The sequence below is a fragment of the Penaeus japonicus genome, unplaced genomic scaffold, assembly GCF_977035675.1.
Source record: "Penaeus japonicus unplaced genomic scaffold, GWHDUDI00000001_assembly GWHDUDI00000007, whole genome shotgun sequence".
In the NCBI taxonomy this organism is placed as follows: Eukaryota; Metazoa; Arthropoda; class Malacostraca; order Decapoda; family Penaeidae; genus Penaeus; species Penaeus japonicus.
The window spans coordinates 1,231,231-1,246,230 of NW_028234409.1; positions in this window are offsets into that span (position 1 = coordinate 1,231,231).

Here is a 15,000-nt window from a genome sequence, read left to right on the forward strand (position 1 = left end):
CCCAAGGCTCTCCTGACACTCAAAGCAACATTCAACATAATATTCCAAGCAAATACCAAGAAAAGAAGGAAAAAAAGTAGTGAAAATGTGTGAAGCGAAGGGATCTCATTGCATGTATTTGCTTAAGAAAATGGCATACATGTAACAGGGGGAAATACAATGCGTTACCTGTTCTTGTTAGCAGGTTTGGTCTAGCCGGGCAGTATGTTTTCTCTTTGTCTTACTGGTCTGACTGCTGTGATTGGTGGCTTTCGTTTGTGATATGTGTTAAAAGAATAATAATATCACACGTATGGCAATGGAGAAGGTGAAAGCGAAATAAACAGCCCAAATGAATGATAAAAGAAAAAACAGTAATGATAATAATAATGAAGATGATTCTGATGATAATGAACCATGGATACATAATAGAAGAGATTTACAATTTTTGGTATATTGCAATTGCTCCATAATCACGCACCTTAATTTTGCAATGATATGCATTTAATTTTACAGACCAACCAAACTATACTTGCTGTCGTTTATTCACTCTCAGCTCTCGCTTTTGACCGAAATTCCCCAATCTTCTCTCGATATTTGCTTATTTCTAGTGTCTTTGCGGTTGTCAGTCTAAAGAATTCGTAGGCGTTTCGAAATAATGATCTGTTTATGCATTGCTCGAAAAGATGGCTCGTAGATTGCTGCTTATTGCATCAGTGGAAGGAATATTTGATAAAACGAAGGAAAAAAGAGCTTTTGAAGAAGCAAATACGAAATAGAATTTAATTCTACATTTCGGGGTCAACATATATTTATTCATAAATAACTAAGTATGAATAAGAACAGACGAATTTCGGATTTATATACATCTTCATTAAAAGAATCGAGGCTCAAGTTTGGTTTTTCATTTCACAGCTCATTCACTCCATGCACTTAAGTGTCCCTTTCCCTTTCCTGTTCCTCGCTAAATCCCTTCTGATTCTAAGGTGTTTGGAACATCCCATGGGACACCCACAAGGCCACTGGGAATTGCGAGGGAAATGTTTCAATATCAGTGCATTATAAAGCATATTGGGGTTAGCATAATGATTTAAGGAGTAACCAATACCATGTGGATCGATGCAGGAGTAAAGTGCGTTTGGAATTGCTTTTGAAATGGTTTCTCACTTTATACGTCTCTGTATTTGTCTGCATTCCTATCCAGTGATCCAACTATAAATATGTTTATATCTATTTATGTATCTATGACAGAAATGCCAAGTGACGCAAGGGAGTGAGAGAGAGCGAGAGAAAGAGAGAGAGAAGTGATAGTGATAGTGAGCGAAGACTAAGAGAAAGAGAGGGGAAAGAGAGAAAAGGGAAGGACATAAAGAAAGGTCACCTACTCCTACTCGAATCATAAAGAAAAAAATCTGTCCTTTCATCACTTGTACTTTTCATTAAAGGCACTCTTTCTGATTGCTAGAAAACAGTCAAATAAATGAATTTAATTCAACGAAGGATGACAGAAAGTACGAACGACAAACCAGCGCCAATTAATCGCAACAAAGACGAGTGAACAAGAACACGCGTGACATCAAGGGCCGGCCAGTGAGCTCTGTCCCTGAACCAAGAAGGAGATTATGAAGCAATCTCCCGTCTGTTGTCTCGGAGGATTCTGTTTTCGATGAAGCACTACACAAGATCAGGAATCCTCCTTTTAAGCACAAGCATTGTGGAATTTGGTTAACATCATCTATGCATGTAAGTGTTTATAATGTACATGAATATATGCCTATACTCTGAATTCTCTGTCGTTGAAATATGGACCTAGATCTGTATAAAAGAAAAGACACGACTTTCCTTTAGTCGCCGTGTCAGTATTCACGAGGCAGCCTTCCTCCCGCGGGACGACCCTGTACTTTCAGGACGTTATTAAGTTTACGGGGTCGTCATTCGGCGCTGGTCGCTGGGTCACGCTGGGGATGCGAGGTAATAGATCGGGAGAGAGAGAGAGGAAGGGAGACTATTTCTATTATCGTTTTTATTCACATAATCATCATTATTGCCATCTCCCTCCTCCTCGTCACCACCACCACCATCAGAAGCATCGCCATTATCCTCAATATCATAACTATAATTATTCTGTGTTATTCTTATCATTCTTTATATGATTGTCATCAATGCTATTTTGATTTTGATCATAATGAACATAATGATAGGAGATCGTTGTATTGCATTGTTGTAAATGATTTCTTTCCCATTTCATTATCAGTACACTGATGTGAAGGCTTTTCTTCCTTCGTCGCTTTGGATTTGATAGGAAAAGGGCAAAAGGATAAAGCAAGAGGAACAAACGAAGATCTAATTATAAAGTTTGACAACTTTGTTCCGAAAAGGTTGCCCAAGTTCGCTGCCCATTCCAGCCACTTGGTCAGCGAATGATAATAATCTAATAATCTTGGTCTTTTCCTTTCTTTCCCTTTCCCAGTTTCTCGTCCTCCTTCATCTGTAAATACTTTTCACCTCTTCTTCCCCCTTATTTTCTCCTTTTCCTCGATAAGCATATTTTCCCTTCAAGTGCTAATCAAATCCCCCTTTAAACGCAGACAAAATTGAATTCTGACGATCTCTTCTGCTCCCCGACTTCCCGAACGAAGGGCGGGAGCGCAGCCGTTGGAACAGCCATGATGGCCGTCTAATGGCGATTACGCGGGCACAATGGCGACGAAATCACGATAGTTTTCGGGAAGTTCATTTTCATCCACGTCTCAGATATAGCATTGTATGTAAATATAAATAAATAAATAAATATGTGTGTGTGTGTGTGTGTGTGTGTGTGTGTGTGTGTGTGTGTGTGTGTGTGTATGCACACACACACACACCAACACACACACACACACACACACACACACACATATATATATTATATATATATATATATATATATAATATATATATATATATATATATATATATATATATATATATGTATGTATGTATTAAAAAGTTCAAAAATACTTACCAAATGCCTTAGGAGTTGCAAAATTCAATGATGAACATAGTACTATAAAGTCCACACTTTGTTCTCTCACACTCATACGAAAAGGAAAAGTAAAAGATGAGATAAGCCGTAAAAAGCAATGTATTTTCAATTTCCTGATTACTTCCCCACTGTCTGCATTCTCTCTCTCTCTCTCTCTCTCTCTCTCTCTCTCTCTCTCTCTCTCTCTCTCTCTCTCTCTCTCTCTCTCTCTCTCTCTCTCTCTCTCTCTCTCTCTCACTCAGGCACTACTGGCTTGCTGTTTTTTTTTTTTTCTTTCTCTTTCTCTCTCCTAATACAAATCATACGAACATATTATATCTAGATGTGCAATACCTCTTCCCTCCTTGGCCTTTCCCCTTGTTTCCGTGTGTACTGAGCCAGTTAAGCGGTCCGGCAGACTTTTTGAATGGCAAGGAAGGGATTCTGCGCAACAAGCATGATATTCCCCCTCGGAGCGCCTGTTCGACGAGGAAAGAGTCTCGCAATGATGTTTAATATAAGCTTACGACAATTCTTTCCACGAAAGGATGATGACAACTCGAGTGCGCAATCAATCTATTTTCCGTACTTTCCTTTAAAATGTAACATAGTGCTAACGGCTTGTCAGCAGTGATGTTAGATATAAATGATTTTTAGTAAAAAAGAGTAGCGGTGATTTTCCAAGCATTTACTTTTCCAGATGCTAAAGAAGCATAATCAGTATGTATAACAAACTTGAAACAAGCCAGATAAACAAGCTAGTGCTTCCAAATTATCGAAATTCGTCTAGTCTACGGAAAGCCACCCAAGTTTTGGGACATTGGTTGACAGTAACGTCATGTTTCCCAGACCGATATGAGAGGGAGAAGGATGTGTGCTTACATGTGTAATGTCTACATGTTGAAATCGGCGTGTATGTCTGCCGGTAGACAACCCGACATTAAATAAATTACAAAAAAGCTCATAAGAAAAAATACTAGCAACAGCAACAAACACAACTGCAGTAATGATAATAACAATCATCATCGTCAAAACAACAAGGATAATAACGGTGAAAATACTGATGAAAAAAATAAAAAGTATATATATGTGTGTGTGCATATATATGTGTTTATATATATATATATATATATATATATATATATATATATATATATATATATATATATATAATCTATGTATCTATCAATATCCCTATGTATATTGTGTATGTATATATGTATGTATGTATATACACATACACACTATATATATATATATGAAAGTATTTATGTTTAACGGTTAACAGAGCATATGTCTGACCTGAGATACATGATCAAATTACAATACACAGATGTGACCTTCACAATTATCGGATTTCGTATATCCCCCAGGATCGGGCAAAGATTCGTTAAAGACAGCACCTGCAACTTTAGCCCTTCTGGATATTCTGGTCATCTCCACATCATAGGAATATCACCCTCAAAGGCTGACCCGAGGGCGGACCTATGAATTATGATGAACCGAAGTCAGCCAATCAGGAAATCGCGACCCAAGCTGACACTTGGAATAGCTACGCCTACTTTCCTGTAGACGGCTGATCGCCCCGCCTAGCGAGTCGTCCTAAGATATACTGACGATAGCGAAGTCACTCGAGGTCCTTGACCTTAATCACCAACAACTACCACTCGCACTCCTACATCTACTATTGTGAACTAGTGCTAATCCCGATCTTTATTTCCAGAGTCATTTCTTGTTATATCTATATATATATATATTATATCGTGTCATATTATTGAAGTTATAATATATTGTTATTGTATCAGCTGCTGTGTTTGACACCAACCTTATATTTCTCTATGTGTGGATATTAGAGTAATCTATACCCATCAATAATCTGGTGGCAGCATAAGATGAGAACCTCACGTTTCTTTTTTCGCAATAATTGGTACAATAATTAGCTACGTACCACGATAGCGAATAATTTTTTCCAGTGTCACACAGCATACAGCGCATCAAGTTGACTGACAGGACGAAGACATCGGTAATGAAGGTTAGTTGCGACTAAGGTCGATATCCCTCGTGTCATTTTTCTTCCTCTTAATTGTTTTTCACACCCTAGTGTTGTGACTTGTGTTACCCACTTTCTTTTCTTTTTTCTTTCTATTGTGAAGTGATTGGATTTCTTTCTCGCGCCTATTCATGAGTGAATTACGAAGTGGTAAAGTGTTCAGAAATCTTAGGGAAACTACCGAAATATTCTTTGGGTTGGATACTGTACCTTCCCATTCTCCCTCCCGTCCCGTTCCCCGATCTCTGACCCCCCACACTAACCCCTCCACTGCTAATTCTGACCCACCCTCTGACCTGACCCCCACCCGCCCCCCCTTCTCCAACATGACTTTCCAACCTCACCAAACATTCAATATCGTACAGAAATTTGATGGCTCGTCCATTCCGGTTGAAGATTTCTTGGAAAATGTTGAATCTATGATTATTCAAGGTGGAATGTCTAGAGATGACCCCTCTTTCGGCACTAAATGCGTAAACGCGGCTGAAACACGTTTAGAGCTTACCTCAGCGAAAGTACGTAACGCAATTAACGCCTTTAAAACATTGCCATCCGAATTGCGCAGTTGGAGTTATTTCCAGGATATATTTAGATCTTCGTTCAAATCCTTGGATGTAAGTCACCATATTCAGTTCGCGAGACTTATTCAATTAAAGCCTGCTTCCTTGTCCGAAGAAGACATTCGATTCTTTATCAATCAGCTTCGGGTTCAAGTTTCAAAATGGGTTAAGAGTATTCCCCACACCCATGACTCCCACGTAAAGTCCTTGTTTAACGACCATCACGTCTCCTCTATGACGTATATGGTCAAATCTATCCTTGTTGCTTCTTTACCTACTTCTGTACAAGAGCAAGTTTGGGAACCCTGTGAAGATACTGATTTACTTAAGTTACCCGGCGAATTTGCCAAGTCTATCAGAGAGAAGGCTCCCACAGTATCTGTCAACGCAGGCATTCCCACGACTAAGGCAAACACGACCACACAAGACACCACACCCTTGCGTAACACGAACAAACACAAACAACCAAACGACAAACCACAACGCAACCCTAACCCGCGGTTCCACAACCAAGACACGAAAACACAACACTCGAGACAAACCTCCCCTCACAGATCTAATGCGGGACATAAAACTCGCTTTCCCCCATCATCTCACTCCCCTCATGTACCCAGACGTAAACAACCTTGCGTCACGAATTGGGCACCAGACAGAGATCAGTGTTTTAATTGTTGTGCGAAAGGTCACGGTGCCGACTCATGTTATTCGACACCGTACTGTCCTTATCACGGCACGCGCTCACACCCTTGGCCTCACTGCTCGGCGTTCCCTGACCAGGTGGATCAAACATACAAATTGCTCCAGCAACGCCAAGCAAACCGCCATTTTTTAGGGAAAAGCCAAAAACACCCAGACACGGCGACACTACAAGCACAATACCGGTAACACACCACATTGTCTCGACTAGTTGCATCCCTAATGATATCACTCAGCCGCCATTGCTTCCATCCATATTGAATGACAAGCCTGCGTATTTCTTCTTAGACACCGGATCTTCTTGTTCTGTGGTCTCGTTGAATACCTTGCGGAATTTTGATTTATCATTAGAATTGCAACCGAGTCAAACCACCATTTGCGGGATAACAGGAGATAAGGTATCAGCTTTAGGCAGCAAAGTCCTTAACATTTCTCTTGGTAGTGAAATTTTTGCTCACAAGTTTGTCGTTGTAGAATCTAATTTTACCCCCGGACACCTCTTGTTGGGTCATGATTTCTTATACCGTACAGGTATTTCCCTCCATCCTCAGAGTAATAGCATTACTTTTAATGGTCAGAATTACCTATTAAGGACTCCCTCTTGCCTATGGACGCATGCCGACCCTTTCACACCCGCAATGGCAATCTATGAAGTCACACATGACCATAGTCACACCATGTCTACACCTCACTTCCCATCCTCTCCTACCCACCACCCCCCTACCCCTCCCACCCGCCCTCGCTTCACCTCTCCTCTCGCTGCGCGCGCACCCGCATCACGCAAACCTTCGCGCGCAAAACACGTTGACGACTGTGCGAAATCTTGGACCGCTAATGATAATGCTCCTAAGTTTATAGCTAGTGCTACCACTACTATCCCGGCATTTCATGATCTACTGATAGACGTTTCTTGTCCTTCGGCAAATGGTACCGCTTTGATATTACCTGATAATATACGTGTAAAAGGTTGTGCAACATTACCTTCCTTGTATAATATCACTGATAATAGATGTCAGGTGCATGTATTTAATCTTACCCCGGCCCCTTTGACTATTAACGCTGGTGTACCTGTAATATCTTATGAATTCACAGAATTACCTATCTGCGAATTTGATTTACCTGTTCCCTCCCCTGTTTTTTCTGCAACATCATCTTCCCCTGATGAGCAGAGCTCTGATCATGTTCTAAAGCAAAATTTAGATTTTCATGAAGGATATGATATTTTGAATAACTTATTTAAAGAATTCCCAAGCGTACTGCCAACCAAGGACCGTCCTATCGGAAAAACAACATTGCTTCAACACTCCATTACCCTCGAGCCTGATGCTAAGCCTTCGTACATACCGAGTTATAAGATCCCTCATTCGAAGCGACAGGCCTTGGAAAAGGAAGTTAAAACAATGTTGGACATGAATCTTATTCAACCAAGCAATTCACCCTGGGCCTCTCCCCTCCTCCTTGTTCCAAAGAAGGATAATACTTTCCGCCCAGTGGTCGACTATCGCAAGTTGAATAAAGTCACAGTGCCAGAACCATTCCCAATTCCTAATCTTAGATTGTTGTTGCAAGACATTGGCTTTAATAATAAGATTTTTTCAACTATTGACCTTGCTAAAGGCTTCCTGCAAGTTCCTATGGCTCCTGAAAGCGTGCCATATACGGCTTTCTCGACTCATATGGGACACTTTGAATTTTTAGTATGTCCTTTTGGCCTTCGCAATTCCCCTCTCACATTTAGCAGATTAATGTCACTTGTACTATCAGGATTAATTAATGATCAGGTCCTCGTGTATTTAGATGATATTTTAATTTGCTCACCCTCCCTCTCTGAACACGAGAAGAAATTGCGCCAGGTTTTCAATAGGCTATCAACTGCAGGATTATGTATTCAACCTAGCAAATGTCAATTCTTCAAGTCTAAGTTAGAATTCTTAGGCCATACCTTGTCATCTAAAGGTATTGCACCTAATGATTCAAAAGTTAAAGCCATTGCCGACTTTCCAACACCTAAGAACCAGAAGGAATTGAAGTCATTTTTAGGCCTTTCAGGTTTTTACAGGCCGTTCATTCAAGGTTACGGGTCCATCGCGACGCCGCTTAACCATCTCCTTAAAAAGGATACTACTTGGCAGTGGACAGACGAGGAAAAAGCCGCATTTTCAACTCTTAAATCGCGACTAATTAAGGCTCCACTCTTAGCCTTCCCCGATTTTAGTTTGCCTTTTGTCCTCACCACTGATGCCTCAAACCTCGGGCTCGGAGCAGTACTCCACCAGAAACATGGCCATTCTGGAAAAACGCAGCCCATTGCTTTTGCAAGTCGCGCCCTCAATTCAGCGGAAAAACGCTATCACACGACGGACCGTGAATTACTCAGTATCACATGGGCCCTCCGTCATTTTCGAGAGCTAATCTTGGGATATCAGATAGAAGTGCACACTGATCATTCCCCCCTCACGTCCATATTTAAGGGTAGGGACCCTCATGGACGACGCGCCCGCGCAATTGAAATTCTTGCAGAGTTTGACGTCACCATTGTTTATTTACCCGGGAAACAAAATGTCGTTGCCGACGCGCTATCACGCGCTCCCCTCTCTGACGCTCACAACCTGCCTGAATCTAGCTCCTCGCCCACCTTTGCCTCCCGCAAGGTGAAATTCTCTGACATTGCACCGATCTTGGCAAATACTGCCGCTCCTACCGTTGAGGATCCTTCGGAGGACGAGATCCGGTCTGCACATGTTAATGATCGCCGTTCCGACCCCATTCATTCTGTTACCGCCCCGGTCTTGGCTGCTCCAGCCGTACCTCCCATGGACCCACCCACGGAGGACGAGATCCGGATAGCGCAACGTAATGATAATCTGTACGGCCCCTTAATTCAAGCTTTAGAAAGGAATGAAAGACCTCCCCCTAGCAGACATGTTCGAGTAAGTCAACTTTACCTCGATGCTAACGGTCTACTTTGCTACAAGTCTCGATATAGGACAAGAAAGCTCAAGGCATCTCGTAAGCTTGTAGTTATTCCTGAATCTCTTGAATGTCGAATCCTTCCTCTTTTCCATGAGTCGAAAGAAGCTGCACACTGTGGTAAGTATAAGGCAATTCACTTAGCTCAGCAACGCTTCTTCTTCCCACACCTTATTAGCAAAGTTGCTAAGCATGTTCAGTCTTGTAAGCAATGCCCTTATTACAAAGGAAATACCAATGACCCAGCCCCTGCATTGAAATATGACATTCCAGACTTTCCTTTCCAGAAAGTCTCTTGCGACACATTGTCAGGTTTTCTACCTTCTCGCAATGGTAATCGTTATATTTTAGTCTTCATTGATAACTTCACTCGTTTTTGTGAACTCGTCCCCGTGCCCAACAAAACAGCAAATGTTGTTGCACATGCTTTTCACGACTTCTGTCATAGACATTCAGCCCCCATGTATTTTTCAACTGATAACGGGACTGAATTTCATAACAAAGTCATGGATAAGTTATGTGATATCATGAATGTAACTCGTGTTAACATTCTCCCTTACCGCCCACAAAGTAATGGTATTACAGAAAGGCTCAACTCCTCCATCCTCTCATTAATGAGATCGCTTGTTGATGCGACATCGGACACATGGGATGAATCACTATTGACAATCCAGTCTTGTATTAATAGTACATTCCATTCTTCCTTAGGTGATACCCCACATTTTCTGTTATATGGAATGGATAAAAGACTACCCTATGACCTCTTTGATGAAAATCAAGTTCCTTTATATAATGATAATTATGCTGAATATCTTCTAAATAGAAACAAGTCCATCTTTCAGATCACAAAGAAGCATTTGACTAATTCCAGAGATAAAATACTGTCATTTCAACACAAAGTGGCCCGCCACAAGGACATTGAAGTTGGAGCATTAGTATTTAGAAAAGTCAACCAACCACTCAATATTAAGTCAAAGCTTGCTCCTAGATTTGAAGGTCCATTTAGAGTAATTAGTGTAAAGAACAACAAGGCCTACATTAAATGCATACAGTCAGGTGAACAATCTTGGTCTCATTTCGACGTCCTAAAGCTTGCTCACAAGTACTATTCTCCCCCGGCCGACGAACACTAATTGATTTTTATCTTCCAGATCTTACTACTCTTGGGCTTATCATTCTTCACATTGGCGTCTGCCGACCGCCATGCCCTACCCCCCTAGGCTTCGCGCAGTACCAGGAGCCTTTCGTTGAGGACCATGGGCTAGTCTTACCAGTAACAAACATATGGAAGTCAAAATTTCGCTTCAGCCGATTGCTAATTTCTCCGGCCTGGCTACTTTATTAACTCAATAACCAACTCGTTGATTTCAGCAACAGCAGGCGAAGTGCTTCCCAGTCTCATTACTCCACATGACTTACGCCCTATTCTCCACAATATCTCCTCTACTAATGTTAAGCCTCTCTTTTTCCTCTAAGGCAACGAATTCAGTTCTACTCTACTCTAAAATCTTACCTCACAATTTCAGGTCTCTCTGCTACTACAACTACAGTTATGTGTAACAAGCATAACCCTGATGTTGTTCTACAAGGTACTTTTGTTCTTCCAGCCTCATGTGAACTGACTTCCTTATCCTTATCTATTCCAGCTACCCATACCTACACAAGGAAGATTGCAATGAATACCTCCTACCTGCAACCCATGTCGGTATCATTGCCATCCTATAACATTTCTCTTCCTAGTATAACCTTTCAACAGATGCCTACTTTGCAACAGCTTGATGCATTTACCCCGCTCAGCCCGTTCCACGCAACCTACGTTTATCCCGTATACGTTACCGTCGCCGGAATGTGTATGTTGCTAGTAACCCTGGGAGCGTGCTATTGCATCACCTACAGGCGAGTTGCATTGAAAAACAAGCAAGTAAAACATACCCATGATTCTGTTGCATATACCAGTTACCCTCATGCTATATAATATTCTAAGAAAAAAAAATCAAATCCAAAAAAAAAATATATAAATAATAATAATAATACAAAAAAATATTAACAACATAAAAACCATTTTGATACAATATTCGATATATTACTAACTCACGTTTTTTTTCTTGTTGCACGAATTATTTTCCTTTTCATATATCGAACTATGCCTTCTACCCTACGTCCCCACTTACCTCTCTAAAGCCATGTAAGGCGCCAGGTACTTATACTTTTTTCAAGTTATGATATTGACGGATGCAGAAAAGCACACCTCCCAGGTGTGTTAAACCTGTAATTCCGGAGCTGATCTCGAGGCCTGTCATGCTGCAATTCCGTGTAGTATTGTGCATTAATCAAGAATCTGCCGGATGTTGCTGTCTCTTCGTATACTACTCTTATAGAGTTCCCCTGATCAAGGAATTCTTATCCTCAGTTAAGTATAAAGCTTCCTACTTTATTTCTTACCAAATCGGGACGATTTGGGGTAGCATGGTAGAGCGATATGAAAGTATTTATGTTTAACGGTTAACAGAGCATATGTCTGACCTGAGATACATGATCAAATTACAATACACAGATGTGACCTTCACAATTATCGGATTTCGTATATCCCCCAGGATCGGGCAAAGATTCGTTAAAGACAGCACCTGCAACTTTAGCCCTTCTGGATATTCTGGTCATCTCCACATCATAGGAATATCACCCTCAAAGGCTGACCCGAGGGCGGACCTATGAATTATGATGAACCGAAGTCAGCCAATCAGGAAATCGCGACCCAAGCTGACACTTGGAATAGCTACGCCTACTTTCCTGTAGACGGCTGATCGCCCCGCCTAGTGAGTCGTCCTAAGATATACTGACGATAGCGAAGTCACTCGAGGTCCTTGACCTTAATCACCAACAACTACCACTCGCACTCCTACATCTACTATTGTGAACTAGTGCTAATCCCGATCTTTATTTCCAGAGTCATTTCTTGTTATATCTATATATATATATATATTATATCGTGTCATATTATTGAAGTTATAATATATTGTTATTGTATCAGCTGCTGTGTTTGACACCAACCTTATATTTCTCTATGTGTGGATATTAGAGTAATCTATACCCATCACAATATATATATATATATATATATATATATATATATATATATATATATATATATATATATACTGTATATATATATATAATATATATATATATATATATATATATATATATATATATATATATAATATATATATATATATATATATATATATATATGTATATGTATATTTATGTATATATATATATATACATATACATATACATACATATATATATATATATATATATATATATATATATATATATATATATATATATAAACACACACACACACACATATATATATATATATATATATATATATATATATAGAGAGAGAGAGAGAGAGAGAGAGAGAGAGAGAGAGGGAGAGAGAGGTGGGGGCGAGGGGGGGAGGATAATATACAGATTCCCTCAAGTAACAAAATTGTGTCCACAAAAATTCTTATACTTCCACAGGCACTCTTTTAAAAAAAATCGAAATTAGGATAATAGAAAACAGCATAATATATGAGAAAAGAGACCTGGCCGATATGCCCGGCCAGGAAAGGATCAGCTTTTGGTGAAATAAGATGAGCTCGTCAGACCGGGACACAGAGGCGCCGAGTAATAGGAAGTAAAGAGTTAAAGGGTGTGTAAGAGTGACAGACGACGTTGTAAGAGGGTTGCAGGTGGGTGCAAGTAAGACATTTTCTAAAAACGCATGGATTTTGTGTAGCCGCTTTTCACTGACTGTTATGTGATTCACAATCTTCAATTGTGAATACACTGGTTGCACATGCATACATGTGAAGGTATATCTACTCACACACACATCTGTATTCCTTATCGAAGAGGCCGTGTCCAATTTTACGCAAAATTGGTATCGTTGTCGAAATGGGAAATCATAAGAGAAAGTGGTCTTACGACGGAGGACAATTAGAACTGATCTCTACGAAGGAGAGGCGTCGACGCTAATGGGTGGGAATGGGAATGGGAATGGGAGGCGAATGAGTGGGAATGGGAATGGGAATTGGAGGCGAATGAGTGGGAATGGGAATGGGAATTGGAGGCGAATGAGTGGGAATGGGAATGGGAATTGGAGGCGAATGAGTGGGAATGGGAATGGGAATTGGAGGCGAATGAGTGGGAATGGGAATTGGAGGCGAATGAGTGGGAATGGGAATTGGAGGCGAATTAGTGGGAATGGGAATTGGAGGCGAATGAGTGGGAATGGGAATGGGAATTGGAGGCGAATGAGTGGGAATGGGAATGGGAATTGGAGGCTGAGTCAACCTCCTTTGTCAACCTCTCTCTTAGTGTGGCGAGGAAATCAAGGCTAAACTAAGAGCAAGATGACAAGGTTCCCGCATTCGACGGCGTGAGACGCGAAGGGTTCCATGACCAGGTAATCCAGGAAGCGTTAGGAATTCACAAGCGAGGGAGATCGAAGGCGACGGGCTTATCCATCCAGAGGTAAGCGGGCGTTGGTGTGATGCAAGTCGATCCATGGCTGAAACACGGGGCTTTCGGTGATAAAACAGAAGGCGACTATGCTACATGCGTGGGAATTTAAGGCAATATGCATTTGGCCATTTCCGAATAGGTAGACAGACGGAGAGATACATTTGGACTGCGCGATTTCATCTAGTTGTGCACATATTCATAAATAAATGTATCCTCCTCCTTGAATGCAAACATACATACTTGCATCTACATGTTTTTATATCATAATTTATCTAATTGCTTACATTCGTCGCTATATGAACACGTAGGGTGTTTCAAATAATCGATGATTAGAGATAGGTCTGTTTTATTAGAAATCGGATGTTGATTTAAAGCTTAATGGCATAAACAGGAGAATGAGAGAGAGAGAGAATGAGAGAGAGAGAGAGAGGAAGAGAGAGAGAGAGAGAGAGATGAAGTGATACATGCAGGCAGAAAGAGAAATGAAATATACCCGCTCACTCGTATCAATGTCGCAACCGTGTCCTAAGGATCCATGTGCGAATTAGGAAACTTCCGTTCGAGAAAAGCTAGTCACTGTCTAAACAAATATGACAACACAGATACTTCATACCCAAACGTGCCATTTCATAGCTTATATGGATAAGTTCTCGATCTGTTGTGGTCGCAATACCTGGCTTTCTGTTTTGTTTACATCAGCATTTCCTTTATCCTCCCGCCAGAGGCTGAGGTAGAGAGTTTGTGAATCATGGATCATATGTTGCGTTTGGCCGGGTCTCTCTGTCTCTCTCTCACCCTCTCTCTTGTACACTTTTATTCATTCCTCCACATTCTCTTCTCTTTCCCCTTTCCTCCCAACCTTTACCGTTGTCTCTCTTCTCTGTTTCCTCCTTTTCTGTCTGTCTTACCTTGTGCATTTATGTTTTCTATAGACTATCATTTCCTGTATATTTCAATTACTTCTTCTCTCACAAGTTTTAAACATGGAGATCTTACTCCTGAATTCAATCATGAATTTCAAAACCTTCCTTCATCCTCCCGACTTCAAGCGAATGGATTAGATAACTTTGATAGGAGGAAACAGTGGCAGATTGGGTTCGCATTTGCATTCACCGAGAGTAAGTTTTCACTGGAATACCAAGTTTCCCAAGTTTATTTGAGTCGAATAAACAAATCTGAGAAACGCATCAATTGACAGTTATGATTTCGTGACAAATATAAAC